General features: G+C 38.6%; 3 non-coding genes across 3 annotated transcripts; all 3 read right to left on the reverse strand.

Moving 5' to 3' along the window:
• Positions 1-1,001: 1,001 nt before the first annotated feature.
• Positions 1,002-1,074, reverse strand: Trnar-ucu (transfer RNA arginine (anticodon UCU)). The gene has a single exon. It is a non-coding gene; the product is annotated as a tRNA-Arg (tRNA).
• A 25,623-nt stretch (positions 1,075-26,697) lies between these two features.
• On the reverse strand, positions 26,698-26,771 carry Trnai-aau (transfer RNA isoleucine (anticodon AAU)). Its single transcript has one exon. It is a non-coding gene; the product is annotated as a tRNA-Ile (tRNA).
• A 419-nt stretch (positions 26,772-27,190) lies between these two features.
• Trnag-ucc (transfer RNA glycine (anticodon UCC)) lies at positions 27,191-27,262 on the reverse strand. The gene has a single exon. It is a non-coding gene; the product is annotated as a tRNA-Gly (tRNA).
• Between the last annotated feature and the right edge of the window lie 706 nt (positions 27,263-27,968).

The raw sequence follows: 27,968 nt of genomic DNA on the forward strand, positions 1-27,968 counted from the left end.
CCCAAATGGGTCACGGCGGGAAATTGCTATTTGCAATTCATCATCTGGAACATTGTGTTTTTCTTCGCTTCAGTTCTGGAATCTCTGTGTGTGAAAAAAGTACAAAAAACGTTGTTTGATCCTGTGGTCTTGCTTTTCACATTTTTGTGAAAGATTAGCAACGCCAAGAATTGGACAGCACATTTTGTAAACGGAATGGTGTACAAAAATACAGGCCAGAAACAAGAAAAAAACAGATGAGTGCGTCCTTTCATCTTCACTTGTTTACTTACAATTTAACGAGTGGCGGAGACGTTTGGACGAAAGTCAAATATTTAATCGCAACCGAGATGAATGGTGGCGAAAGATGAACAAAACCGGCTGATGCCTGAAGTGTTGTTTTTTTTCGCTGATCATCGCGTCTGTCGAGGAAGCAGGTAGCATCTGCTGAAACTCAAATTCATAGTCGTTTTAATTTCCATCGTTATTAATAACCATGACAGAGGCCAATACTTGAAATGCTTCAATAGCATTCATTAGTGAAATGAAATGATCGTTTGACGTACATTGCATGAGACATTTTCTGGTTTAATTCGTTTGGAAAATTTTCAAAGTAATGTAATGTAAGTAACAAACAACATCCTTGCAGGACAAATCGTTTTCGAAATTCATAATACAAACATTGTATTGTTGTAAAATGTAAATATCCAACAGCGGCTTGTTTGCATATAAAACATTTTTGGCTCCAAACCGGTTGGAAAAGGTAACAATAATAGATCGAATCTCTTTGACCAAATGATTTGCATAGCGGCACCCACCTGAACCACGGAAAGATGAACCAATAAACTACCGGTTTTAAATCTCATTTCATCGGGTCTTTGTTGGATATAAATACCGAAACACTCCTAACATTTTTATTTCTGGGGCATACAAAAGTCTTCAAGCAAACTTGTTTTGGTTAATTTTATAATCTTTATTTATTCTCAATCTTTCCGATCTCTTGTGTTACAAAAAATTACATTCATCCCTCGTGGGGATCGAACCCACGACCTTTGGATTAGAAGTCCAACGCGCTATCCGCTGCGCCAGAGGGACCGGTTGAGATAACATATTCACATAGCGCATCTTATAGATCGGTTCGGTGAATGTTTTGAAAGAGAAATAGGGGAAGAAAAATATATTTTTTATCATGGGAATCATGAAAAGTAATAATAGGGTAATAAAAGAAAACTGTTCGCGAGAATTACAGGTGAATGTTAACTAAACAATGTATAAGCATGATGTGCGATACGATGCATTTCCAAAACTAACTGGTGATTTTTAACTGTTTGGTTTTCCAGCGTGATCCGTACCATGTGTAAAAATTAATTTTGTGTAGTTTTCTTTGCCATTTAATTATGAACAGACTTACAAACGAACAACACCTACTAATAGTGTGACACCACAAGTGTATTGTGATAAGCTTGCTGATTACGGCCGTTATACTTAACTGAATCATCCCACACTTGATGCGTTACGGCCTTCGGCAAGACACACCCTGATCGCACAGCACGAAGTCTGGGGAAAGGATTTTTCCGAGGTGTTGATTTTGCATGGGGTAACTTTTTGAAACTCGAGATGACGATTTTTATTGGCACCCTTATTTACACTCATAGGCAAAAAAATTGAACAAGCAAGAAATAAAGTTGTTAACTTCAATTGAATTTATTCAACATATTCGACAACTTTTACTTAGTCGTGGCAATACATACAAATACTCTTTACAGATACAAACGACACAGTCTTCAAACGATATTCTATCTTCTTCTTCTTCTTCTTCTTCTTCTTCTTCTTCTTCTTCTTCTTCTTCTTCTTCTTCTTCTTCTTCTTCTTCTTCTTCTCCGGCCTCTTCGGCAGTAGAGTAGTGCGGGGCAAAGGTGCGCACGGGGCAAAAGTGCGCATTGGCCTTTTTGAAGCAAACGAGCATAAAATTTTGACAACAGTGTATTCGTTTGATACATTACAGGTCGGACTCGATTATATACAAGTTTGGACTCGATTATATACAGTTTGGATTTTTTTTTTATTTTTCAAATATTATTTCAAGAAGAAATGTAACCTTTCAACGTTGAGGAGTAATTCAAGTGGCTATTACATGTACAGTGGGTAAAAATAGTGAGAAAGGTGTTTTATGACTTTAAGGGGATGAATCAAAAATCAAATTCCTCTTTTATATTCAAAAAACCAAGAATACGTGCAAAAAAAAGTCACAGGAGGGTTGTGTCCGAGACACGACCGCATAGTTGACGTAGTATTCCGTTAGGTTAGGGGCTGTCCACATATCACGTGGACAACTTTAGGGGGGGTAGGGGTTACGAAAATGTCCACGCTTGTCCACGGTGAGGGGGGAGTGGGTTTTGATAATGTCCACGTGGACACGTTAAGTATTTTTTTAAGTAAAACATTCAAGTTAATAGTCAAAATTGAATGAGATCTGTTTTGTATTTACATGATTTTTTAAACCTCTTTCCTGAATGTATATTTTGAAGGTAACGCACATGAACTAAGATCCTTCAATTTATTCCAATCGGTAATAGAGGGCCATTAAGTCCGTCACCCAGACACCCAATAACACAAAGAATGTTGGATTTTTTGTAGTATTAAAAATCACGACTTAAGTGCGGGTGGAACTCAGCTTTTGCTCTTGATGACAAAACTGTTTGTTTTTTTTTCGAGAACTCTCAAGGATTTCTGAACATTGAAACGAACAACAAATTCTTACATAAATGTACGGACCGTGTTGCCAAGTTGTGCCATGGCGTACAAGATTCCAGCCCTTCTGCTTATCTGAAACAAGCAAATTGAACAGATTCTGAATCAGTAAAGATGCCACTATCGCATAAACCTCGGACATGTCAAAGACGTGTTTTTTGACAAAATGGCGGAAATTTGAAGAAAAAAATTCTGTTTAAAACATTTTTTTTCAAGTTTCTTGATTTTTTTTTAAAATAGTAAAGTTACGAAATTATCATTTTTATAGATTCATGCGATAGAGAGATGCATACAGATTGTATTCATATAAACATAGATCAGATAAGTAGAACTTGAGATATCGTGTAAGCCATTTTGAAAAAAACATGTCTCTAGAAAAATGCGTTTGAAGTTAATTGTTATGGCCATACTAGATAAGATATGGCATCACTAAAATGGATATAACTTGGTAAATAATGTCTGAATTAGAGAAATATGAAGAAAAAACATGTTTTTTTTTCAAATTTCTAGACTAGAATTCCCTCTTAAAGAACGCAACATTGTGCTAATTTTAAATACGACCAGATTCCGGAATAAGGGTTTATTTTACCGAAAACACTTGAAGAGACTTATCTCATACTGCGATTCGTTTCATAAGCGCGACGAAAATACATATTTGTAGCGAATGAAATGTGAATGAGAATGTTGAGTTAAAAAAAATTTTAGCAAGTGAATGGAACCTCGAAGCAGGTTTTCGCTTGAAGAAAGTTATGGCTGGGTCTGTCTATATCATGAGCTTCTACCAAGCAACTAGTTTCGATGAATTCCAACAAGTACTGCTAGCAGCTGAACGTATTAAAATCAACGATCCAGAACGCTTCTAGGGCACTTCTAAAACTCCACCCGCCTTACTCACCAGATATTGCATCTTCAGATTATTAACTGTTAAGATTCTTGCTAGAACTTCAACTTACTGCATAGCATAAGTTCTGAGAGGATGGAATTCTCATGTTCCAGATGCTGAAATATTCAGGAAAAAACGGTGCATCTATGATCGAAGAGATGTATGTCAAAAATATGCTTTTGGTTTTTCCTTAGAATCGGCACGAATTTTTCAGGACAATATTTAGCATGATTTAACAATTAAGAATTGTAGATCAACGGAATCATCGATCACGATGATACTGCAAATGTTCCGTTTTTACTAAGTTCCTGTAAACCGAACCTGTGAAAGCGAAAGTCATTGATGTTTAGACGAGAAAATTCTGTTTTCAAACAAAGTGCTTGATTTCATTGTCTGATTTTTCGAAAACTCGAACAGCCAGCTTTAATAAAAATACTCGAAAGTAAGTTCACAATCGATATTTTAAAATGGATATGGAAATAACGTAAATGGAGTTCGGAAGAAAATAATGAGATTGAAGATTTCAATACAAATCGTTACCGTTGGTAAGGCTGTAATTTTTATCAATAAAAATATGGAATTGAAAATGGAAACAAACTTGAAATGAAATTTAAGCGAAAAAAATACAATTTCGTGAAATCGGAGGAATGTCCACGAGGACAACAGGGGAAGGGGTATAAGGAATGTCCACGCTTGTCCACGGAGGGGGAGGGGGGTGTCTAAAATCATGCTTTTTCTATCCACGTGGTATGTGGACAACCCCTTATCTGTTGTTTTTGGATATGTTGGAAAAATTACATCGGTAAACTCTTTGATTATGATGTGGTGGCCCTGAAAAGGGCCGTTTTGTTTGGTTGTTCGGTATTGTTTGTTCACTCAACCAGTGTTTACCGATTGATGATGATAGAAGAATGATAAACAGTCGTTGGATGGTGCGTATCAGATAAAAGATGCTGAAGTGGAACGAGATATGACTAAAACCACCCTCTGTGATCCTAGACGAGATGCCTCCTGTGTTATGTATGGATGAAATAAAAATGCCCCCGACTATATTTGAAATGCTGATTTCACCCGGGCACCTTGGTTTTGATGCCTCTTTTTTTTCCAAAATATATATTTTATTAAGGATCATATGGCGTCAGCCTAACGGGGCCGGGAGTTCAATATTTTGACAATGTTTGCTTAGACTATGTTAGTAATATGTAACCGATTACTCGCTCGAGTAATACTAACCTCGAGTCAACCCGAGGTTAGTATTACAAGTGTTCTCATAATTGGTATGTCGCAGTCTTCGATGCTCTGTACGTGTGCCCGACACGGGATACTTCCTATTGGGATGCAGCTGACCATTAATCAGCAACGCCCCCTAGTCTGTACCCCATATCTAGCGTGGTGCGTCTTTCTCGACTCGAGGAATCCAGGATAGAATAGTCACTAGCCGGCGCAATCGTCAGCTCGTGTAGAGTTGTCATGAGCGGTACAACCTTTGGCTCTTGTTGAATGATCAGTGGACTGCACAACCTTTGGCCCGTGTATCTGTAAAGAGTGTGTGTATGTATTCCCGCGACTAAGTAAAAGTTTATAGATCGGATAGGAGGGATATGAAACAGGGACACAACGAAGGAAACATCATTAAACGTTGACATCGGCGTTTCTGAGGAACAGGTATAGATGAAGCAGAAGATCAGGATCGCGGCTACCTAAGATACCCCGGACGGGGATGTCCGATTGTCTGCCTTTTGCTCTCAGTGCTCTAGAGAGCTGAGAGCGAGCAGCATGGAACCGGATACACGACCAGACAATATGCTCGATGTCGTGGTAGCCATCGCTACAATCACAAAGATTGTTTGCTGCGAGCCCAATGCGATAGAGATGCGCGTTTAGGTTGTAGTGATTGGACATGAGCCGAGATATCACGCGAATGAAATCACGACCTACATTCAATCCCTTAAACCAAGCACTCGTCGAAACCTTAGGGATAATCGTGTGTAACCAACGACCGAACTCATCTCCACTCCACATGCGCTGCCAACTTACGAGCGTGTACTGACGAGGAATGTGAAAAAATTCATTATAGGCAATTTGCCTTTCAAAGAGTGTACCTTCTGAAACGCCCACCTTAGCTAGCGAGTCCGCTTTCTCATTCCCCGGAATCGAGCAATGAGAGGGAACCCATGCTAAGGTAATCTTGAATAATTTTTCGACCAAAACACTCAATAGATGTCTTATTCTTGTTAGGAAATAAGATGAGCGTTTATCAACTTTCATTGAGCGGATTGCCACTATTGAGCTGAGACTGTCTGAAAAAATAAAATAATGCTCGATGGGCAATGTTTCAATGATCCCTAGAGCATAGTATATCGCACCCAGTTCAGCGACATACACGGAACAAGGATCTTTGAGTTTGAAAGAGGCACTGGAATTTTCATTGAAGATGCCGAAGCCAGTGGACCCGTTTATGAATGAACCGTCAGTAAAGAACATTTTATCAGATCCAACTTTCCCATATTCTGCCGAAAATATCGGCGGAATAGAATCGGAGCGTAGGTGATCTGGGATTCCATGGATTTTTTGTCGCATGGACAGATCAAAAATGACAGAGGAATTGCAGAAGTAAGGGAAGCAAACTTGGTTGGAGATGCCTGGTGAAGGGTGCACGTCGTGGGTAAGGTACTAATGGTATAAAGCCATAAAACTTGACTGAGGAGTCAGTTGGAGTAGATTTTCGAAATTATCAATCACCAATGGATTCATGATCTTGCAACGGATGAGAAATCTGTAGGATAATTCTGTGAACCGAAGAGTAAGCGGGGGTACTCCTGCCAAAACTTCGAGACTCATCGTATGTGTCGAATGCAAACACCCCATTGCTATACGCAGGTAACGATATTGTATTCTCTCCAGCTTGAGAATATGAATCCTGGCAGCTGATCGGAAGCAAAAACTACCATATTCTAACATTGATAATATCGTTGTTTTGTACAACTGAATGAGGTCTCCTGGATGGGCACCCCACCATGTTCCGGTAATTGTTTGGAGAAAATTGATTCTGTGCTGGCATTTCTGTTTCAAATACGCAATGTGTCTCCCCCAGGTACATTTAGAATCAAAATATACACCCAGGTATTTGAAAAACATAGAGTGTTGGATCGTTTTGCCGGATAGGTGAAGCTGGAATTGGGCGGGTTCGTGCTTCCTAGAAAAAAACGACCATTTCAGTTTTCTCCGTAGAGAATTCGATACCCAGCTTAAGGGCCCACGTGAACAGATTGTTCAGGGTATCTTGCAACGACTTTTGCAGAACGACGGGATTAGTACCCGTGATGGAAATAACTCCATCGTCTGCAAGTTGTCTCAGCGTGCAGTCTCTAGTTAGACAATCATCTATATCATTGACGTAAAAACTGTACAAGAGGGGGCTTAGGCAGGAGCCTTGTGGCAGGCCCATAAAACTGTAGCGAGAAGATTTCGAGCTGCCATGAGAGAAAATCATGTGCTTTTCTGACAGTAAATTGTACAGGAAATTGTTAAGAATTGGTGAAAGTCCACGATTATGAAGCTTCTCTGAGAGAATTTCCATGGAAACTGAATCAAATGCCCCTTTGATATCGAGAAAAAACGGAAGCCATTTGTTCTTTGCGAGCAAATGCGATTTAGATTTCAGAAGATAGCAACGCGAGACAATCATTTGTCCCTCTACCTCGGCGGAAGCCAAACTGCGTATTTGACAGCAAATTGTTCGTTTCGACCCACTTGTCCAAACGAAGAAGAATCATTTTCTCTAACAATTTACGAATACAGGATAACATTGCAATCGGCCTATACGAGTTGTGATCGCTAGCCGGCTTGTTGGGTTTCCGTATGGCTATCACTCTCACTTGTCTCCAGTCATGCGGGACAATATTCAGCTCCAGAAACTTGTTGAACAAGTTCAGCAAACGCTGTTTTGCCAAGTCGGGAAGATTCTTCAACAAGTTGAATTTAATCTTGTCCGACCCCGGAGCTGAATTGTTACATGAGAGAAGGGCAATTGAGAATTCCACCATCGAAAAATTCTCATAATCACTTTGAAGTGGAATGTCGTCTTTGAAGTGGAATGATGCCTCTGTTAGGGAAAACATTTCGGTGGAAGCAAAATTTCCCCCTTCTTTCATGTATTTGCAATGCCGATTTCCCCGAGGCTGCTGTTTTGATGTCTCTGTTAGGTAACCGCCGCATATGTCGTCAATATCGACCAAACAAAAGAGGGTATTTCCGTTAGGATAGGGGTTGAGATTTTTCAATTGTTAGATTTTTCAGTTGTTGTTGTTAGTTGCATAACATATATTATTTTCTTCAATATAAAAAGTTGTTATGGAGTGCCGAAATCGATTGACGCAAAAAATTCATCAATCCATCATGAAATGGCTGAGCAATAAGCGTTTGAAATTTGACAATTTTCACGATGTGCTCAATTTTGGATTTTCAATTTGTACTCAAATATGTTCCCGAAAGACGTAATCCTACGTCAAAACGAATAAAACAAAAAATTTTTTGACTCGATTATATACAATGTAAAGAAATAAAAAACTGTATATAATCGAGTCCGCCCTGTATTACACCAGCAGCTGACACATATAAACAAGATACATTTCATGAAAGTGGCAAAAAGTTATGAGGTAAAAACAGTTTTGCGATGTTTTGATCTAATTTTTTTCAGTTTGGGAGATGACGATTAACTTACCTTAAATTACTGGAAAGTTCGAAACTAAACTGTCAAGGAAACCTTCATTCTATAGTAGATGATAGTGTGTATTCGTTTTTGTGAAAAAGTTCAAGAACTTTTTTCAAAAATTCAATTAGTTCAAAAATTGCTTGTGGGGCAAAGATGCGAAGTTGTTGTGGGGCAAAAGTTCACACTAGAGTTTTGCTCTGGAAAAAAAATTAAAATGTTTTCAATAAAATTTTTAATGGGACCCACAAGAAGACCTCGATATTTCTGAATCAGCTCTGAGGAAGAGGCCCATATCAGGGAGTGATTTATGATTTGAATCTTCTTCGATTGACATTTCTACTTCTGCTGGGATGTGCTGCGAGCAGCTATGGCGGTTCAGACAAGTATTTACGAGTGAGCAGTCTGAGGATCTGGCGGACCACTGCAGAGCACTGGACAAAGCTTTCTATGGTATGACTCTCACAGATTTACGGCGTATGGCGTTTGATTTTGCGGAAGCCAACAACCTCCAGCACGAATTCAATCAAGTTGCAAGACTGGCAGGAAGAGATTGGGATTCTAGCTTCATAAGGAACCATCGTCTGTCTCTTCGATCCCAACAACAGCGCAACAAAGCAGCAGCGCTCCGAACCGTCGGAATCCTCCGAACCGAATCCAACATGAGGAAGAAAAAAAAACAATTGCTTAAAAATAATTCAAAATGAATTTCAAAAGGGGAGTGGCTTGTGGAAACTTGTTTGGAAATAAATCCAACTAAATCCTAAACATTTTTAAACAAATGACCATTTGTTACATGTTATGTAGAGAAGAGGGAGTCTAAAATAGTAAAAAAATTGCGTTACGCAATATTTGAACGACCCCTAGTTGCAAAATTAACAAGTTTTACTTGCATCATGTCTGTGCATTCATAAATTGAGTAGAACATACTGAGGAACGAAATATGAATGATCCTAATTTTTTTTTTTTTCTAAATTTATCATCATTCATTCAGACAGCAATCACCGACAAATAAAGTCCAGTATCTGCAGCAATGTTTAAAAAAAGTGGATTTTCACTGGTTCAACTGGTTCAACCCCAGGGTTGAAAAAAAGTTGGGGTGAGTTCAAATGCTCATAGCTATACGGAAAAATATTTTTCAGTTTAGTTTTCAAAACCACTACACTTCATTATTCCTATTTGATTACGTGACGTGCATCTGCATCATCTGCATAACGTTCATCATAACCCAAAAACGAAAAAAAACAATTGCCTGATTTTTGGATATGTTGTGTAAAAACCCCTCAGCTTTCAAGAAAAAATATTCAAAAAATAGCGCCCTTAGTCGTGAAACCATGTAAATTGTGAAAAACAAATACAATCGATATTTATGAACACGAAATCAATAAAGATTATCCCATTGGTTTCAATTTGATATGTCGATCATCTATATCGGTCTATTATTTCAAAAGTTATTTATTTGTCGTTTCTGGAAAAAGGAGAAAAAAAGTTTTTTTTGGACCATCGGATGATTTTAAAAAATCATGACTTCAAAACTAAAAAACACCTCTCTGAAATTTGGATACGTAATGTAAACAATCCTTAGCTTCCAAGAAAAAATTTAAAAATATATAGCCCCCTTGGTCCCGAGACCATGAAAACTATAAAAAACAAATGTAATCAATAATTATGAAAAGAAAATCTTTTTTGCAAGTTTAACATTTTTTCAAAGAAGAATAGTTTGCCTTTAATCGACAAAACCGGAAACGGTTTTGTATTTATTCGGATTCGTCATCTGATCACAGTAACGAAAGAATCGCAGCAAAAAATTCGAATTGAAAAGAATTTTAAAAAATATATAATACATATAATATTTTTTTATTTTTCTCGGCTTCTTGTTTTATGGAGTTAATCGATTTGACAATTGAAGCATTCAATTGTGCTTGAATTTTCACCTATATATATATCGTTTATATCGATATTGCAGCGAAATTAAGAAAGATAGAAGTTGGGTGTTAAGGAACAAATAGTAGAGCGGTTAGTGAGTTTAATTGATAGAAACAATCAAGTTTCTGTTTGAATTTTTGATATGAAATTAACTTTCAAGATTTCACTTCGAAAATGTCATTTAAATCCACTAATTTAGATGTTCCACTACAATATCTTTCACTAAATTTTATCTTCTTTCAAATGGAAATAACCGAATCGTCTTACGTATCGTACTTTTCAATGTAGAGCCAGTTTGAGGGAACAGAGTCCGAAACAAAATTACTCTATAATTGTTGTAATTCGAACACATGCGTAGAAGGATTTTTTTCATCGAATATGATCATCTATCACCTCCTTAGATATTCTGGATAAATTAGTTTTTTTGTATGTGAGATAGGTGTCGAATTATTCTTTTATATTAAAAAAATTAAAAATCTATATATATATAAAAATGGATTTCTGTCTGTCTGTCTGTCTGTCTGATTCTTATGGACTCGGAAACTACTGAACCGATCGACATGAAAATTGGTATTGGGGCCGGGGAAGGTTTTCATGGTAGTTTGAGACCCCTCTCCCCTCTTTAAGGGGGGCTGCCATACAAATGAAACACAAATTTCTGCATTACTCGAGAATTTATCGAGCAAATGAAACCAAACTAGGCATGCGAAGGTTTTAGAGAACACAACACGTTTCTATAGCAAATAGACACTGCTCCCGTCTCTCTGAGGGGGAGGGAGGCTGCCATACAAATGAAGCATACATTTCCGCATAATTCAAGAACTAATCAAGCAAACGAAACCAAATTTGGCATGTGGAGATTTTAGGATGCAATAAATGTTTCTATGGTGGTTCGACACTCCTCCTCCCTCTCTTACTTAAATGAAAAACAAATTTCTGCATGACTCGAAAACTAATCAAGCAAATGGAACCATATTTGGCATGTGAAGATTTTAGGGGCACGAAACGTGTCTATGGTGAATAGACACTCCTCCCCCTCTCTAAGGGATGAAGAGGGAAGGGGTATGTCTTTAGTCTATCATATTTTCTGTATCAAACATTTATTCCATGTAACGGAGAAACATGTTATTTGCAAGTGATTGAAAAATCTTGAACGAGAATTGTGTCTGAAAATAATCTGAAGAGGCGAATGAACTGCAAAGTTTAAAGCCTCTTAAAAACAAAGAAGAAGAAGAAATAATCTGATATAATAATGATGAGTTTTGGTAGAAGTACTAGGAATTTTCAACGTACAATTTTTTTTTTAATTCAACGGGGTCGATTAGAAGATCAATCGATGAAAAGTTCTGCGAATGGACTCATGAACTTGCGCTTAGTAAGAAAACGTGAATGTTTGAAGGTTTGATAACTTGATAACTAAATTGATAACTAAAAACAAATTTTAGGTGAGACGAAGTTTACAGGGTCAGCTAGTATATGCATAAAAAACGAATAAAAAAATGTTTTTTGACTCGATTATATACAGCGAATAAATAACCGAGACTGTATATATTCAAGTCCGCCCTGTATTGCTATTGTGTACTTTCTATGCGCTATTGGTAATTATTTGAAGAAAAGGGTATAAATAAATGAAAAAATTCAAGAAAATATTTTTTTCTTCAACTTTAATGAGTTTGAATAGTAATTGAATTCAGCCTCTTGAAAACAGTATAATTTTTGATACTCCCATACAAATACAGGGAAACTTCGATAGAACGCACATTTCACTTTCAAAATTGTACGTTGTAACGAACCATAATAAGGCTTCTAGAAATATAGCTCATATTGCTTTACAATGATGCTGTTTGAGGAGAGTTAGTAAATAATGATGAAAAAATCCAACTCGAAGATGAAGTCAACGTTTCGCATGATGTTCCCCTTCATACTGCCGATTGAGAGTAAATAATGTAAAAAAAAATAAAATAAAAATAAAATAATGATAAAATAATAAAATGACCGCTTGCACGTAAAAAAAACTTCTTCCCTATAACTGTGCCCTTCTTCCGATGTTTGGAGGAATTGTTGGTAGTTGTATGGACTAATCATATAATTTTTGTTCAGAATAAAACAAAAAATTTCAGAAAAACCAATTTCGATTTTTAAAACAATTTTTTTTTTCAGTGTAACTTTTATAATTTTTGCAATATTTTTTTATGAAAGATTAAATTATTTCCTATATTTCATTCTCTGACTGAAATGTAGTAAATCATAAAGTTTTTAAGATATATTTTTTTCGAAAAAATTAAAAAAAGCTTAGCACTAGCCAGGTCAAAACCCTATCAAGAACTTATGAGGAGTGATCGTACGAATAGTAGATGTAGCTTATAAGCAGTATCGGTGATTTGAAAAGCTTAAACGAGCAATATCCTCTGTGTAGAACGAGATATACACTACAACATGGCGCAGCTTGGTCGAAACCACTCCGAAAGGGTTTTTTGAACTGATTGAGAACTTAAGATGACCTACGAATTATAAACTTATTGTAATTCATGTGAAAGTGACGTTAATTTTGTATAGAAGTGAGAGTTTTTCCATCTGGTTCTATAGTTATGAAACACTGGATTTTTAGATTTTTTGAATGTCTCGCGCCTGAACACAACAATAAACTTCAAATGGCCATTCTTAGAAATGGAGATTGTTGTTATAGTCTACACTATATAGTACAATTCTATTGACTTCTTACATATCTCTGGAATCTCTGAAAAATTGAGTAGTTTTATAGTTATGAAACGCAGTGTAGTCCAATGACCAATAATTTTATATCATCATATCTTCTGCTACGTCTTAAGTCAATACTTAAAACAAAAAAAGTAGAAGGGTCTGAGCCTAAGGGCACGGACGGAAGTTTGACATAGGACTGTGATTGTTCAAAACAGTTGTTTTTTCAAATGTAATTCTTTTCGTTTTTCAGAAATCTGCTGGTTAAACTCTTTTGAAACTCCGAATAGTAGCCCTGAAAAGGACCGTTAGTTATATTACAGGTCGGACTCGATTGTATATAGTCGACCATTTTTTTTCAACAATTATTTTCAAATCCTATACATAATCGAATCTCAAGAAAAAACAATTTTTTCATAATGTATGAAAGTCAAACATTAATAGAAAAATAGCTTTTTTGTGATTCGATTATGTTTTGGATTCGCTTCTTTTTAGCTTCTGGCAGGAAGTTCAACTGTCTACTGAAAATAATTAATGAATATCAGTATGACACATAACAGGGTTGAATGATGGATGAAGTATATGTGTATTGGTAAACAAAAAAAAATATATCGTCATTGATTACATTGAATATGAAGTTTATGGGGAAGAAACAAAAAACATGTTTAAAATACTTACGATTTCGTGATATTTTGAGGTAAAATACGCATTAACTCATGAAGTTGCTTTATTTTTAATGGATAGATAATGGATACTGGATTGTCAATTTTTCCATTGTCTTATTCTTATTAGTTTTATTCTAAGGCATCGGTTTGCAGACTATCACAATCAAGTCGTATTGGTTCTACTGCTCAATCGATCATAGAAGGAATTGAGTCATTGAAAATTATGAATATGAGTCATGAAGATTATTAATATTTCATTTCGTTTCATTTTTGTGATGCGATGTAATGCCGATATCAATAAGTTCTCGCATGATAATCGCTGCTAGGAGGATAGTAACGATATCATTTTTCGCTGTACAATTACCCATGTTGCTGCAGCCCGGAAGACACTCGCTTAAGATGTTTGTCATCCCGTCATATACAGAAGTCATTCGATAACTGGACTATCTTTAAATGGACTTACTTAGGGCGTACGTTAACTGGGCTGCACAGCAGTTATGTATCAATTATAGATGTCTTCTTCAATTTGAGGTATTGCTTTTGCTTTTTTTGAGTTCAGTTAGTGAGAAATTCGATAATTGTATTGATTTTCCGGCCCAATTAACACGTTGACTGCCACGTCAGTCACCGGTGACTGACACCGAGTTTTCGCTCAGTTTTCGACTGACAGTATAACATATGATAATAAAGGTAACTAAATAAGCATATAAGCTTATAAGCAGACTCTTTCGAACAAAAATAATTTCCACTATGATAAGAAACGATGGCCCTAATACGTTTAAAAATTTCCATAGAGTCGCTCTAAAACCGTGGCACTCAACGTGTTAACAAACGATCACTCTATGGGTGACACTTTCCTCGTTGCTTTGATGGAATCTTGCATGAAATTTGAGTGATGCATGGAATCATGCATCTGATTACTTCAACATTTTTACATTCGGAAAGGGTTTGCTAATTTGTTCGATAGAACGAATTATTGCAAACAATTTTGTGTTGTATACAACATTCATGGGGACGAAGTTGGAAGAAAGAATACATAATACATGATTTACCTTCGCATCCGCTCGCAAAACATACCTCTTTTATTTGTTAAATTGCTCTCTTGTTTTATTATTTCCGCTGTTGACGTCTCAGGTGAAAAAATGTTAGATAAATTTGCCGTCTAATGGTATATGTTATAACATATATCTTATGAACTATTCTGCGTAATATGCATTTGAAAACTCTTAATAAACGTTACATTTTTCGTAGAGTAACCCCCCTATATAGAAATCAAAGACGTAGTCCTACGTCAAAATGTAATAATAAAAAAATGTAAAAATGTCTTCAAAATATTTCTAGCTGCTAAGCTGACAATAAGATTCTCAGAATACGCATTTTTCTACGCCTACACAATGGTATTCCCCGAATCAAAACTTTCCTGTTTTTTCTGGACTCCCGATTCGCCCCCGTCTGGCCTAGTTCACCTCGTTGCTCGTAATGTGTCGTATGCATGCATACCAAATTCTCGTAATTCCGGACGTGATCTGAATGCTAAATTGATTGTTGCGCTTAATTCGCCAGTTTTGGTGATTCGTTTTTGCTTCCTTGCTCTCTCCCCCACGTTGTCACGGTACCGTGCTGATACGTCTGGCCTGGCGGGGGTCGGAATAGCAGATCACGACGTTTCCGGATGTGGTGCAGACCATCTTTCTCGGATGATATTACGCTGCTGACTTTTTGATATCACTTTTATGCTACTATAAAAGACAGCCCACGGTGGGTGGCAAGGCAGTGGAAAATTGCGCAGACGTGTCGAAAGCCGCAGGAATCACCGAGCGCGTTTCGCTCCACCGAAATATTTCATCGATGGGGAGTATACTTCGACAATTGCAGATGATACTTCTGCTCATGATGGGGGTGAGCGGAGTACATATGCGAAGGCAAAGGCGAAGGCATGCTTTCACACTTCATATTTCTTTCCAAATTGGCACAATTCCGGAGTGATCGGTGTTCAGACCATGTGCAGGAACCTATTAAAAGAGCATAAATGACGGTTTGATTTCACCATTATGCTTTTATTCACGTGCTTATTTATGGTATTTGTATTGTCATGGAGCAATTTACGTTTCTGTTGCCGATTTTTATTGCGGATTTAAAAGAGATTATTGAATGTGTACAATATTGTAGGAATACACTTTGCAAATAAAATCTGTAAATTATGGATCTAAGAAATAGGGGGGGGGGGGGGGAAAGCGATTAAACGCTGTTAAGACTTCCGCATTAAGTTATGTTGCCATAAATTCTATGTGGGTTAGTGATTGCAGCAGTCTGCGCCAAGTAAACGCGAATATCGGGACCGAGGACCGAACCTGCCATATGACCATATTCGCTAGAATTATCTAGTATTAATTCAGCTTCCGCTTTTGCTCCGATGTCAGGAATGTGGACTGTGAACCTTGGCCGTATTTGCTCACGTGTACGTGTATGCGGAAATTATGCAGACTTGGAAGGATATATTGTTCTTTGGAATTAGGCGAAAGCTAATAAATTTGAAGAGCTTGGCAGGAAGTTGGTTAATTAATTTCTAGTTCTGAACGCAATCCGAAAGCACAAGCCCTTGGCAATGCGGATAACTTCGCTTCCAAATAAACTTCATCTGAAGCTCAATTTCCCTGCTTTCCCCCCTTGAAGCGCGTTTTTCAATCTCATAGAATGATTAAGATTAAATGCAGCAGATTAGAACATTGTGTCAAGTGAAAAACATGTTTTGAAAATCTGTAAATCAAGCCGAGGCTTATGCTAATTTACTGTAAACTCACTCGAATCAATTGGCAATTTGCATAAATATCCTCCCAAGGTGAGTTTTTTTACGCTTCGTTTTTTTCTGCTATAAAGATAAACATGCTCCAAAGAACTTTCGTTTCCGCTGCAAACTTTCCTTCAGGACATTTAAACGAGCGGAAAAGGTTAATCCTATTTAGTGCTGTTTCACTTTATTTCACTTTCGCAGCATCAGCCGTTTTGCGATAAACCTGTAACATGTTGTGTGTTTTTTTATCGAGCTTCGCTTTGATTTGTTGAACTTTCTCCCTCGGATGGGTGGTTCTCCTTTTCTCTATATGCGACTGTACGAACCTCCAAACAATGACATTTTATCCCAACAGAAGGAGAAGCGGAAATAAATTCGAAGGTGCTTATCAAGATCGAAGCATTGGTATTATGTTTTCAAATGTCGTTTGATGCTCCGTTGTGTTGGATAGAGACTTTCAAATCAGGATATCTCTCGCTCGGATGCCCTCGTAACTCTTTTGGCCCCAACTTGCGTATTTTTTTCCCAACAGAACTCTAGCGGAATGTTTTGAACGCTGCTCACGTCGCATAGAGGTTTGAGCGTTGCGAAATAGTACAATGTGTCGAAAAAATTCTTCGGATTTGGCGAAGCAAGGGAGAATTCTCCCTGCATCTATTTCATCCTTGGCGAGTAGAGAAACATCGATGGTGACCTGCTTGGCTCCGATAGCATTCTACTGATGAAGTGTTTGATTTAATTAACAAATTACAAGTGCCAGAGCGAGCGCAATCAATTAGGTCAATCCGAAGGTTGACCTATGACTGAAGAGTGAACTTTCACTAGGTGCTGATACGGAAGGTGGAGATGATTATGTTATACCATTTCGGGTGAATTCGGTAGCTCAGATCAGCTTTCATACTCAGTAGTATAATGCATCTACATCTTCAGAATACAAACCATTTTTTTCAACGTGAACGAGGGTTCCCATTTCAAAAAAAACTTGTTTATAATGAGAGATTTTTATTCGGAAAAGTTTTTTTGCTGCGATTTGTATGGTCAATGAACATCACGGACGTGTGTTTCAGGTCGCTTGTTGCGATGTCATGGAGAATTTCGGTGCAGGCCTTTTGGTTGACTTCGAAGTTGGCTACATAAAGGGTGTAATGATCAAAATTATGTCAAACGAAAATGTGCGTAATCAAACAAAAATCGAATTATTCTTCTTTTTGAAGTTTAATTAGTATGAAATACAGAAAAGGTATACATGTTTCCATATGCTCCAAGCTTATTTGCGAGAGGTTGGGATTCCGCTTGAAAGCGCTGGCCTTTTTTTTTTGTCGTCGCTGCAGCTTTCGGCTTTCAATTTTCCCCTGATCATGGCTTCCTTGCTCTCGACAAGCGTTCCTGAAAATAGTAGTTGACTTGGCCCCTTTTAATGATTTCGCCAACTCAACGTGTGAGTAGGGCGAAGTTTTGCGATGCGCGAGCAAAATTATCATGCGTTTCTCATCTTGCTTAAACGTCTTTCGAATGACTGAGAAGCAAATGTCCAAATCAAAAAAGATTCTGCACGCACACACATGCAACACGAGGATGTTTAGGTACTTGAAACGCATGATTAAAAAAATGTGTCGTGCTCAAGTCGACCAAATTTTGATCGTAGCACTCTTTATCTTAATATATTTTTTCCCAGAGTGATAGAGTTGTTAATAAACATACCAAATACGATATTTAATTTTAATTTTAATGATTATAATCACTTAAACAATTCATATGTTGAACAATAATGTATTGCAACTGCTTTAATTATACCTAGAACATTCCCTGTCTCGCCTCAGAAAAAAAAACAACTACTGCAAAACATTCACAACACTAAAGTTTAGCTTGTGTCACGATTACGTACCCAAACGAACAACGAAATAACTTCCCTATTCTGTAATAGTCGCATCTGAGATGAAACTTTTCCTGCGCGAGGAAGAATCGCCTCCGAACTGGTGAAAGAACTCCCAATAACCCCCGTGAAAGTATTAAAATGTGTCGAACACAGCTGGCACAGCGTCGGACAGCGGAAAACTATTTGAAAGTTTGACCTCACCACTTTGAGCGTAATTTGATCTTCTGTGCTATTTCAATCGAGCACGTTTTCCCATCCCTGGAACCGAATCTATACATTTGGAGGTGGGTGACGCCGACTGGACCAAAATAACTGTGGAAGATTAAAGGTTAGTGTTTCAGATGCAAATGTCTCATCGAAAGACATTTAACCAAATTCGCAAAAATTCAGGCCATTGCAATGCGATGGAAAATTCTGAATTATGCATGTTTTTTCAGCTTTAGTTCCCGTAAATATATAACACGAATATGTGTGCAATAATTCGTTATGTCACATTAATAAGACATCAAGTTAGTGTGATGGGAATAGCGGTGGTGTAGGTTAATAAGATCGCGCTATTTCATAACTACTTTCGACTCTGTGACACGGACAGTTATGTGGCAATGCGCCGTAAATACTCGTGAAATCACGTCGGGAAAGACGAATAAAAACGATTACAACCCACCACCGACAATATTCCAGAAGTAGAAAATATCGACAAGACAAACGAGAAAATGCTGATTTTGATACATTCCTGTGAGAGCATCAATAATTAACCCTTTTAGATTGTATCTACCAGTTCAACTCCTACAACCCTTTCGACAGATATTCAGATCATTATAACAAACGGCTCTTCGGGGCAATCACATAAAGTATTAAAAGAGAACCTAATTCAAAAGCAATTACTTTTTTTTTTATATAAATTCGTTTATTTTTACAGGCTCAGTTGCATAAGTTTAAAGGAGCCGAAATCTTAAATATATTTTAACACTATATATATGAACAATTTTCTTAAATCTATGGTTAGTAATGTGGGAAACCGATTACTCGCGGTGAACTCGAGATTAGAAGGGTGACATATTTTTCTCAGGAAAAGGATGGGGTATAAGGAAATTATTACAATGTTGATAATCACACACACTCAATTCTTAAATCTATTCGTACATCTATTGTGAATTTACATTTCATTCTCCTGTTTATAGCAAGCGGACCAATTACTCATAAAGGAAGAAATGGAGGGTATAAGGATATAAGGATAATCACACACGAACATCGATAGATTTAAGGAAAACATATATTTGGGACATGTAATCAAGGTCTAACCGAGCCAACACATCTCTCACCGGCACATTGGGCTGCCTTCCTCTAGCCCGAAGGGAGTTCTCTAAATTCGATCTGGCAACAAGATACACCTCACACGACCAAACAACGTGTTCGATGTCGTGGTAGCCTCGGCCACAAACGCAGATATTGCTGCCGGCCAGATTGAAACGAAAGAGTAGCGCGTCTAACGAACAGTGATTGGACATGAGTCGGGAGAAGGTGCGAATAAAGTCCCGACTCAAGTCCAGACTTTTGAACCATGGTTTGAGGCTAACCTTAGGGATAATCGAGTGAAGCCACCGGCCCAATCACCTTCGTTCCATTTGCGTTGCCAGTTAGCGATGGTATTTTTACGGACTAAAGAGTAAAATTCATTGAAGGCGATTTGACGCTGATAAATATCGCCTTCAATCGCACCTACCTTTGCTAATGAGTCAGCCCTCTCATTACCCGGAATTGAGCAATGAGAAGGGACCCACACAAAGGTAATGACATAACAGCGTCTGGATAAAGCACTCAAATTTTCTCGTATTCTCTCAAGGAAGTACGGCGAGTGCTTTTCCGGCCTCACTGAACGGATAGCTTCGACAGAGCTAAGACTATCCGTTACAATGTAATAGTGTTCAACAGGTCGTGAGGCGACGCTGTCCAGCGCCCAATGAATTGCTGCCAATTCAGCAATATACACTGAGCAAGGATTCTGAAGACTGTGTGAGGTGCTAAAAAATTCGTTGAACACTCCAAATCCTGTGGACTCGTTTATAGTGGACCCATCAGTAAAGTACATATTATCACAATTGATACCCCCATACTTTTCATCGAAGATCGTTGGAGCGATCCTCGATCGTTGGTAATCTGAATATCCATGGATATCTTGCTTCATGGACAGATCAAAATGCACAGAGGAATTGATGTAGTCAGGGAAACAAACACGGTTGGGAATATACGAAGAAGGATCAACCTGCATGGAGATGAATTCATGATATGAACTCATGAATCCGGAGTGAAAATTTAGCTCGATCAGCTGCTCAAAATTTCCGATCACCAATGGGTTCATGACCTTACACCGGATGAAGAACCGAAGAGATAATAAATTGAAGCGATCTTTTAGTGGGAGTAGGCCTGCCAAAACCTCGAGACTCATGGTATGCGTTGAGGGCATACATCCCAACGCAATACGGAGACAAAGATACTGAATTCGCTCGAGTTTAATGAGGTGTGTTTTGGCAGCTGATTGAAAGCAGAAACTGCCATACTCCATCACTGAGAGAATAGTTGTTCGATACAACATTATAAGATCTTCGGGATGGGCTCCCCACCAGGTGCCGGTAATTGTACGGAGAAAGTTTATTCTTTGTTGACATTTTTTACTCAGATACCTAATATGGGCCCCCCAAGTACATTTGGAGTCGAACCAGACCCCAAGATACTTGAATGACATAGCATGAGTGATCGGTTAACCCAAAAGTTGAAGCTTTGGCTTTGCTGGTCTATGCTTCCTAGAAAAAACCACCATCTCTGTTTTCTCCGTGGAGAATTCGATCCCTAGCCCAATGGCCCAGGTTGAAAAATTGTTCAAAGTATCTAGTAAGGGTCCTTGCAGGTCGGATTCGTTTGATCCTACGACAGACACCACTCCATCATCTGCAAGTTGTCTTAGGCTGCAATTTTGTGTAAGGCAATTGTCGATGTCGCTTACATAGAAGTTGTACAAAAGGGGGCTTAAACATGAGCCCTGGGGGAGTCCCATGTAAGAGACCCGACTTACTGCCGAATCTCCGTGAGAAAAGTTCAAATGCTTCTCACAAAGCAAGTTATATAACATATTATTCAATAGAGGCGGAAGACCCCGAGAGTGTAATTTGTCTGACAAAACCTCTATTGAAACAGAATCAAAGGCCCCCTTTATGTCCAAGAATACTGAAGCCATTTGTTTTTTTTCGGCGTAAGCCATTTGAATTTCTGAAGAAAGCAACGCAAGACAATCATTCGTCCCCTTGCCCCTGCGGAACCCATATTGTGTATCTGAGAGTAGGCCATTCGTTTCAACCCATCGATCAAGGCGAAACAAGATCATTTTCTCCAACAATTTCCGTATACAAGACAGCATTGCTATTGGGCGGTACGAATTGAAGTCGGACGCGGGTTTTCCGGGTTTTTGAATAGCTATAACTCGTACTTGTCTCCAATCATCTGGAACAATATTATTCTCCAGAAACCGATTGAATAAATTCAACAAGCGATGTTTCGCCACATCAGGGAGGTTTTTCAGCAAGTTGAACTTAATTCTATCCGATCCCGGAGCAGAATTGTTACATGAAAGGAGAGCAAGAGAGAATTCTACCATCGAAAACTCGGAATCAAGATCGCACCTATCTTGTGGTATATCTCGAACAATTTTTTGCACAGGAGCGGAATCAGGACAAACCTTCCGTGCAAAATTAAAAATCCATCGATGTGAATATTCTTCGCTTTCATTCGTTGAAGAGCGATTTCTCATGTTTCGAGCCACTTTCCATAATTTTTTCATTGACGTTTCTCGTGACAAACCTCCCACGAAATTTCGCCAAAAAGCACGTTTTTTCCCTTTGATTAAGTTTTTAAATTGATCTTCAAGGGCTAAATACGTTTGAAAATTTTCAGGGGTTCCACGTTTCCGAAAAGCTTTAAATGCATTCGATTTTTCTACATAAAGCTTGGAACATTGGCTATCCCACCATAGATTGGGAGGCCTTCGGGAAATGGTGGAACCTGGGATGGGTTTCGTTTGAGCGCGAACCGCGCTGTCATAGATCAAACGAGAAAGGAAGTTATACTCCTCCAATGGAGGTAAACCATCTCTGGAATTGATGGCTAGAGCAATCGCGTCCGCATATTTTTTCCAGTCGTGTCTTGTGAGGTCATATGCCATGTTTATAGATTCAGAAGAATTCGACCCAATGGTGATGGAAATTTTGATTGGCAAGTGATCACTACCGTTGGGGTCCTGGATTACATTCCACTTGCAATCTAACGATAGTGAATTCGAGCAAAGCGAGAGGTCAAGAGCACTTGGGTTAGCAGGAGGTTTAGGTACACGTGTTGTTTCCCCAGTGTTCAAAAGTGTCATATTGAAGCTGTTACAAAGATCATATATCAACAGTGAACGATTGTCGTCGTACTGTTCCCCCCAGGCAGTTCCGTGAGAGTTGAAGTCTCCCAAGATCAATCGTGGCTCAGGAAGGAGTGAGCACATGTCAACAAGTTGCTTGCGGCTAACCGCAGCTCTCGGAGGCCAATACAAGCTGACAATACAGAGGTCTTTTCCTCTGATGTTTGCATGACAAGCAACAGCTTCAATCCCTCCAATAGGTGGAAGGTCAATTCGAAAAAATGAGTGGCACTTATTGATCCCCAATAGCACCCCTCCGTATCTGTCATCACGGTCCAAGCGTATAATATTAAAATCGTGGAAAGAGAGATCATCTCGCGAAGAAAGCCAAGTTTCGGACAGAGCAAAAACATCACAATTGAACTTATGAATTAAAAATTTGAATGTATCCAATTTAGGGATAAGACTACGACAATTCCACTGTAAAACAGTGATATCTCCGACCTCTCTATTTGAATTAGACATCAAGAGAGATAATCATTGCAAGGAGGGGCCATGTTTGCATCAATTGTTGCAAAATTGTCTTTAATACTGGAAGCATTGATATGACAATGGTTCTGATGGAGTCGGAAACATTAAAGCATGTGAAGATTTGAGCCACAAGGTCAGTCAACTTTATAAATCCCGATTGGGAAGTTGAACTTGACGGTAAAATAGGGACAGTTGGGGTTTTTGATGTTCCTTCGAGTGCTGGGTCGTTCGAAGGTGAATTATTCCCACGGAAGCCAGGAGGAACCTGATTTTGCTTGTCCGCTGCACTCGATTTTTTAGGCATGCTAACAGAGGGTATAACCGGAGGGGCTTGTACTTGAACTTTGGGAGTGGTCACATTTTTGCGCCGGGGATTCCCTTGGAAGATGTACGGTGTGCCCTCGTTAGCTGTATCCGCTTCCATTTCGTCAACTGGCAGCGAAGCGAAGACATTGTTGCGGTTAAAGGTTGTTGCTGTTGGGCCAATGGAGAAGCGCCCATTAAAATTTCCGCAAAAGTGCGCTTCGAGCGTTCCTTTAAAGAACGCTTCTGCTTCTCCCAGCGACTCTTGTAAGTTTCACAAGCCGAGAGCACGTGCGGAGTTCCTCCGCAATATGGACACTTTTGCTCAATCGCACTGCAGGATTTGTCCACATGTTGCTCTCCGCAAGTGGCACAGCGCTCCTTGTTGGCGCAGTAAGCTGCTGTGTGACCAACTGACTTGCATTTCAGGCAAGTCATGGGCTTTGGCACGAAGAGTCGCAGCGGTAGCCTCAATTTGTCCACCATAACGTAGTCAGGGAGGGCGGAGCCAGCAAAAGTGACTCTAAACGAGTCGGACGGCGTAAATTTCGATTCTTTCCCTTCCTGGGAGACTTTGCCGAGTTGTCGGCATTCTAAGATTTTAACCTTAATCAAAGGCAGCTTTTTAAATCTGCCATCTCCTTCCATAATTGATTTGCACGTCAGACCCGTTTCGGTTATCACCCCCGAGATTTCTACGTCATGGGAAGGCACGTAGACACGATATTCCAGGGTAAACCTCTGGTCGACGACAATACCGTTTGCGTCTTTCCGATCAGCTACGACAACACGCAGTTTGGTCGGTCTAACCTTCGAAATTTCTGTCACGGAGGAGTATCTTGCCAGATCTTTCATGATCTGAATAACATTAAGTGCTTTTCCGTTTGGCTTAGGCCTGAAGAAAACAACCCACGGACCAGTTCCAGGTGCATCTTCAGGATAGACCTTGACACGTGGAGAGAAGACTACAGGACGAGAAGGAGATGACGAGGATTGAAGGGGATCGGGGACAACAGGATGGGGAGGCGAAATCTGAGCTGTTGTAGGAGCGAGGGGGGTTGGAGAGGAGGTATTTGCAGGTTTTTTAGAGGGGGGCTTGCTAGAGTTAGCAGACTCGTCCCCGGACGAAACATCCTCTGATGTAGGAACGCGTTTAAGTGTCTTCGCTGTTCCTTTATTAGAACTTTTTTCAACCAGAGGGGAGTCATCATCAGAGATCTCCATATCTGGAGATCCTCCCCCTCCTTCTGCCATTCTGTAATTGGTACTTATATTCTAATAATTTGTTTTTAATAATAATAATAATAATTTTAAAAAAAATTTTAAAAAAAATAAATCTTATATCTTATTTATTTCTATTCACCACAATGCACCCCAGTGCTGATGAACTGGCAACCGCTGCTTGCTTCTCAATCGGAGCGCTTGAGCGCTCGGCACTATCACACACCACTAAGAAGTGATGCTCTCCTTCACACTGCTGTAAGTTAGCAGCGAATCGCGCTGGTATTGTGTGCGTGCAACTGACCACCGATGTCCGACTTCGACTGCGATGGCGACAAATCGGCGATAACTGAAAGCCGGCTGGCCTTGCCAGGCTTTGACGATTCAGCCTTTCTCACCAATTCCGAGTTCACACTGCGTTCCACGATATCTCGAACAATTCGAAAACGCGCGAAAAAAGCACACCCGGGCGACAAAAAAAAATAATAACAGCCAACGGTAACCGAAAACAATGCTTCAACGGAGACGCTCACAGCACACCAAAAGCAATTACTTCCAACAATCAACGACAAGCTCCCGTCTCCCGTCGATTGCAACTTATGATAGTCATAGTTAGGAAACCTTCGTAGCCTAATTGGTTGCGTGTCCGCTACTAAGCGAACGATTCGGAATACGAAACGAAAAGTATCGTTTTGGGTGCCAATAAAAAATAGTTATCTCGATTTTTCATTCGAAACTTGCTACGAAATGTTGTTTTGCACGATAATATACCCTATGCAAAATATTAGCTCATTCGGACTTCATTTACTGGTGTCACAAATGTTAAAATTTGAGTATTTTAAAAACCGGAAATCGGGTTTTCCAAAAAAGAAATTTGATGCCAAATGTCTTAAAATTGCATTACTTGTCTAGATTTACAGTCATCTCGAATTTTTTTTTTCAGAAATTTTTTTTTTTTTGGCGCTTGGTCGTTTTTCGCCTGAAAAATCGATTTTGAACAAAAAATTTTTTTAGATAACTGTAAATCTCGACGTGTCGTGCAATTTCAAGACATTTGTCATCTTTTTTTTTAAAAAAAACCTCGATTTTCGGTGATTTTTCGGTTTTCAAATAACTCAAATTTTAACGTGGGGTATGTTATCATGCAAAACAAAAATTCATAGCCAGTTCCGAATGAAAAATCGAGATAACTATTTTTATTGGCACCCAAAACCATACTTTTCGATTCGTATTCCGTGCCGATTTTTGAAAAAAAAATTGGAGATTACACTAGATATTGACGTTGCCATTTTTAATGCCATTTTAAGACATTTGACACTAATTTTTTTTGGAAAACCTCAATTCCCTTCACTCCTCCCTTGGGTGATTTTTCGATTTTCAAAAAACTCAAACTTTGACCGCTTTACACCACTTTCTCTTAAGTCCGATTGAGCTGATATTTTGCATAGGTTGTTTTTTCGAGGTTGTTTAGGGTCGATTTTTTCCATACATTCATTGTCACCCTAGATCACGAAAAGATAAGAATACTCGTACGCCAAAAATGGCTTATGTACAACTTAATTATCGATTGATAAAGAATGTACACGCATAAATTCGGCTTTGTTACAGTTGAATTATTATATGAGCCTAATAAAATAAACAAATGGGATAGAAAAAGCTCCCGTTCGTACATCTTACTTTTTATTATTTTTTATTTATTTTATTTTATTTATTATTAATTACTCCTTTTTTTTAAGAGCACAAATCAGACCAATCAACATCTTTCCGATCTATTAAGAAAAGCTTGAGTTTTAAGCATTCGAAATCTTTCATTTCTTCCTACATGTTCAGTGTTCAGATTTTCGTTTAAGCTCAGCCTAGTCATTGAGGATTAATTTTTTTATCGAATTCAGTTTTGCAGATATAAATTTTATAAATGATGCAAATTTTTGTTCAGTGATTTACGCTACTTCTAAGGCAATAAAAATAATTGGCTCCAGAGAGGATCGAACTCACGACCTTCGCGTTATTAGCACGACGCTCTAACCAGCTGAGCTATGGAGCCACATGAAACCCTTTATGTAATCTCTCGTTGTGAAGAATATTTCATGAGATGTTTGTTATGAAAAGAAAGATACAGATTGAAAACACATTGTTTCGTTTTTCAATGATCCTCAAACAATAACGCATTTAAACAGCTTTACAAAACACGGTCAACAGAAAAGTCACAGGATTCCACATCAGGCGAATACGGCGAATGATTTAGGGCAGAGACGCGCTTTTGAGCCAAAAATTGATGTATCATCGTGTGACCATCCGAACTTTCTGGTTGTGATGGTATATATACGAGTCGAAATCTGACCATCATCAAATGCTTCCAAACTAATAGGATCAGGATTGGCTGTTTATTTGGATAATAATGAGGCCCTGAACTCAATTGACAACACTCTATGTATAAAAACTCTATTACTATAAAAAGCATTCTGCGTCGGCCGGGAATCGAACCCGGATCAACTGCTTGGAAGGCAACTATGCTGACCATTACACCACCGACGCTGTGCGATAATCTAAATTATAATTTTTTTCATTCTTCTGCATTAGGAGTAGTAAGGGTAAAGTGGTCACCCCCGCGTATTTAGTAGTATAACTATTGAATATTGTTGCCGTATTGATAGTCATCTTATGTTTGTAGAGTTTCATGACGTTTGACGCACCCTGTACTTCAGTAGAGATGTCGCATATCAGAATATAAATAAAAACAGAAACTTTTCTCTTAGTAACCATTCGACCGTAGTTTTACCCGCATCGTATTTAAGGAATTTTTCGTGAAATTTAGTTCATTCGATATGGTATCTTCATCAGTCTGGTTTGAATTTTCTAGGAGAAGTGAACAAGTATTTTGTTTAATTTCAACGATTATAGGAATATAGATATAACTTCGTTGTTTGGGGGTAAAATGGTCAGTGGTGAATAACGACTGAAGCTGATAGATCACCAGCTGCTTTTGAAAGGGTCCCTTGTGTGACATTGACCCTAGAAAAAATACCATCCCAATCAAAACAAAACATTATTGATGTGAATGTGAAACATATTATGTGAAGCCAAATTTTCTTCCTACTACGTTTTATTACATATGCTACTATTTCAATAATTTCATTTGATTTAACCCTTTCGCTACGGCAGTGTGCTCCGTCGGAGTGATACCGCTGAACGGAGAACTGCGCCGAAGATTGGAGTGGTATGTAGACGCAAGAAATGGGAA

The sequence above is a fragment of the Toxorhynchites rutilus genome, chromosome 3 (genome assembly GCF_029784135.1).
Source record: "Toxorhynchites rutilus septentrionalis strain SRP chromosome 3, ASM2978413v1, whole genome shotgun sequence".
NCBI classification, from domain to species: domain Eukaryota; kingdom Metazoa; phylum Arthropoda; class Insecta; order Diptera; family Culicidae; genus Toxorhynchites; species Toxorhynchites rutilus.